The sequence below is a fragment of the Anomaloglossus baeobatrachus genome, unplaced genomic scaffold, assembly GCF_048569485.1.
Source record: "Anomaloglossus baeobatrachus isolate aAnoBae1 unplaced genomic scaffold, aAnoBae1.hap1 Scaffold_67, whole genome shotgun sequence".
NCBI lineage: Eukaryota > Metazoa > Chordata > Amphibia > Anura > Aromobatidae > Anomaloglossus > Anomaloglossus baeobatrachus.
This window is the reverse complement of record NW_027445041.1, coordinates 630963-634426: the sequence shown is the minus strand read 5'-3', so window position 1 is coordinate 634426 and position 3464 is coordinate 630963. Positions and strand designations below refer to the sequence as shown.

The following is a 3464-nucleotide window of genomic DNA, read 5'->3' as shown; positions in this document are numbered from 1 at the left end:
CATTCAGAAGGCAGAGGGAAGCCTTAGCAGCTGAGCCTATATCTTGGCTTGTGAGCATTAGAACAGGCCGGCGATTACAGGGTAACATGAAAAATGTCCAGCTTGCATTATGACTAGAACATGACAATATCCTTTTAAGTACTAACCTATGATGCGTTCCTAAGCAGTTGATGTTATATGTTCTACATTTCATTTTCTGCATACTTTACAAGTAGTAGAATTTGCTTTGATATAGGCAACTGGATTTTCACAATGAAAAGGCAAAGGATAACGCCCGAAAAAGACGCCATACATTATGTCAGTGCCATCACTGACAAACCTGGATTGACCATGAAATACATCAATCCCCTTAAAGGTGAGTTAAAACAAGTTTTAACTAAATTGCCTTAATATTGTCATGCATTAGAATGACTGTCTTAGGTAATGATAAATATTTTCTACAGGAAGAGGAGTGTTTGCTGAAACTGAAATCGAAAAAGGGAGTTTTGTTGCAGAATATCGAGGCGAGCTCACGTATGCACTTACGATGGTAGACAACTACTCGAGATTTATGGTTGTGGTACAAGTCAAAGATCTAATGGCCCATACTGCAGCGAAGGTCTTCCAAGCACACTTATGCAGACCTCATGGCTACTCAGAGAGAGTCCTCACAGATCAAGGCACAGCCTTTGAAGCGGAAATCTTCAAGGACTTCTGCAGCTTTTACCGATGCAGGAAGATGCGCACTACACCCTACCATGCTCAAACCAATGGTTATCAACCTGCTCAGGACTTTACCCCATATTCCAGATGTGGCCTTACAAGTCATTTATAGAGGGGTAACAATACGTTGGGATCACCGGATCTAATCTCCCTTTTTATACACCCTAAAATCTTGTTTGCTTTAGAATAAACAATAACATCATAAAGGTATAGCAGTACCGTTTCAAAGTTTCGGTGTCCCAAGCAGCATTCCATCAGCCTCTGGAAGGTTCCTGGCAAATTGCACAGCTCGAAGGGCATGCTTTTGAACTCGCAGAGACCCATCGGGGTGGCAAAGGCGGTCTTCTCCCGGTCTGCCTCAGCAACGGACACTTGCCAATAGCGACTAGTGAGATCAAGGGTAGAAAAATAATTTGCAGTTCTCAATGCAGCTAGCTATTCCTCAATACAGGGGAGTGGTGCTGTCCTTCTTCTTTAACAGGACCAACGGAGCTGCCCAGAGGCTACAACTGTCACGGATAACCCCAGCCTCCTTCATGTTGCTCAACATGTCCTTGGTACACTGGTAATGTGCAGGTAGTTTTGGCTTATATCTCTCTTTGATGGGTGGGTGTGCACTTGTGGGGATGTAGTGTTTGACCCCTTTTATTCTTCAAAAGTCTAGCGGATGTTTGCTGAAGACTTGCTCGTATTCTTGCACTAGCCTGTAGACCCCCTTCTTGTGATGTGAAGGTGTGGAGTCAGTGCCTACGTGTAATTCCTTACACCACTCCTCTGGCTGACTTGGTGAGCTGTCACTGAATGGGTGGGCTGAAGCAATGGTGGATGCTGCTGTTTGGATAGCATGTGTATCTACTGAGAACAGCTTATCAATGGTGGCAAATCGGAGCAGCTTAATCTCTTGCTCTCCGCAGTTCAACACTCTCATGGGCACTCTTCCCTTCCATATTAATGAATAAAACTATGATGTAAATAGCATATAGATACCCCACAAATGCAGATAAAAGTAGGTTATGGGAAAAGGGGGAAGAGAGAAACAGGAAAATAGTGGAATAAAGTATACCTTCCAGGTGGGAGAGGAAATGGCAGCACAGCCAGTGGAGGTGAAGCAAGGGGAGCCTGCAACTAAAGAGTTGAGAGCGTTATCACATGGTGACTGAGCCTGATTGTAACGGGAGCATAGAGGTGCCGATCCTGTCTTACCTGCGTTGGTGTAGAAGTGGGTGTCCTGTGGTGGAGTCAGCTATGTGCAGTGGTGGCCGTGGGTTCTTTTATGTGCGACCGTAGTAATAGCTGCGCCCACTTCCTGTATGGGAGTGGAATGCAGTGAGGGTAATGGAACGCACGCCTGCGCATTTGTGTTTAACGTCGCGCATGTGCAGAACGGAGAAAAGGCTGCGCTCACTTCCTAATGAAAGGGAGTGAGACGCATCTGGGAAGGGAAGGGAAAAGATTAGGGTTTGGGGATGATGAAAGGGCTTTCTACGGGCAAGGATGGCAAAGGGTGGCAGTGACGGAAAGTCAGGCAGCCTGTCCTGTCCTGTCCTGTCCGTCCGTCTTTTTGTATCATGAATTGGAAAGACTGCAAGGGGGAGGGGAGGTGCTTGTGTCCAAAAGGAGGAGTTATTCAGATTCATTGCAGTGGGCGGCGGCTGCAAAAAGCACCATTCTTCTTGTTTTTGCTCTGCAAAACAGCCTTTTCAAGGGTTGGCTTGGGTGACAAAATGTCTTCTGTAGGCGTGGGTTTGTCTCCCTCTCCCTAAGATGTGTCCGGTATAGGCCAGGGTGCCACTCAAGGCCGTAACCAATTCGGGTTATAGCTTCTCGGCCTTTTGGCTAAGATCAAGTGTAGTTTCGCCTTCTGGTGACACATAGCCCTCTTGTGCCTGGACGGTTCCCAGGCAACGGGAGGCGATCACCTTTGTTATTTTGAAGTCCTACTGATAAACAGAAAAAAAAAAAAATTAAATCTGTTCTTATCAGTTTAATATCTGATACGTCCCCTCTCTGGGGACCATATATTAAATGGATTTTTAGAACAAGGAGATGGAAAAAATCTTGCTCTGTCCACTCCACGCATTGACCTGGTATTGCAGTACCTCCAGGACCGGTGCACCCCTTCTTAACCCAGTTTCCAAAAGCAGAACTCAATTCACCTGATTCAAATGAGCCCCATTAGTGAATTGAAAGAAAGCAAAAACTTTATATGCACCTCAATTTGGCCAATTCACTTTTCACACTTTCACCCTTTTTTTTATCTTTCACACCTTTTACTTGCTTTATAGATGCAAAAAGCTGTGCCAAATAGCAAACTCATCTCCACTCAACTTGACCAACTCTGCTATGTCCCGTGCAGTATCTTATTCTCAGTCTTATCTAGATCATTTGCAATTGAATAGAATAGATCCCTTTTGGCTGCTTATGACTGTGTAAAATATGTAGTTTTACTGGGCTGGGATGAGAGAATCCATTGAAGCATGGTGTAGGGATTGTGGTTCCTGTGTGCTAAGAAGAGAGGCTGGCACCAGCCAGAAAGCCCCATTGCAGCCAATAATCACTTAATAACTTTTTCAACTTGTCATCATATGGGAGGCCTTCCATTCCTTGTAGTAGTCTAGTTGCCCACCTTTGAACTGACTCTAACTTCTGAATGTCCTTTTTAAAATGTGGAGCCCAAAACTGGTTCCCATATTCCAGATGTAGCCTTACAAGTGATTTATAGAGGTGTAACAATACGTTGGGATCACGGGATCTAATCTCCC

At 44.9% G+C, this 3464-nt stretch overlaps 1 pseudogene; it reads left to right on the top strand.

Moving 5' to 3' along the window:
- The first annotated feature begins 2616 nt into the window (after nucleotides 1-2616).
- LOC142286623 (U2 spliceosomal RNA) lies at nucleotides 2617-2823 on the top strand (annotated as a pseudogene).
- The last annotated feature ends 641 nt before the right edge of the window (nucleotides 2824-3464 follow it).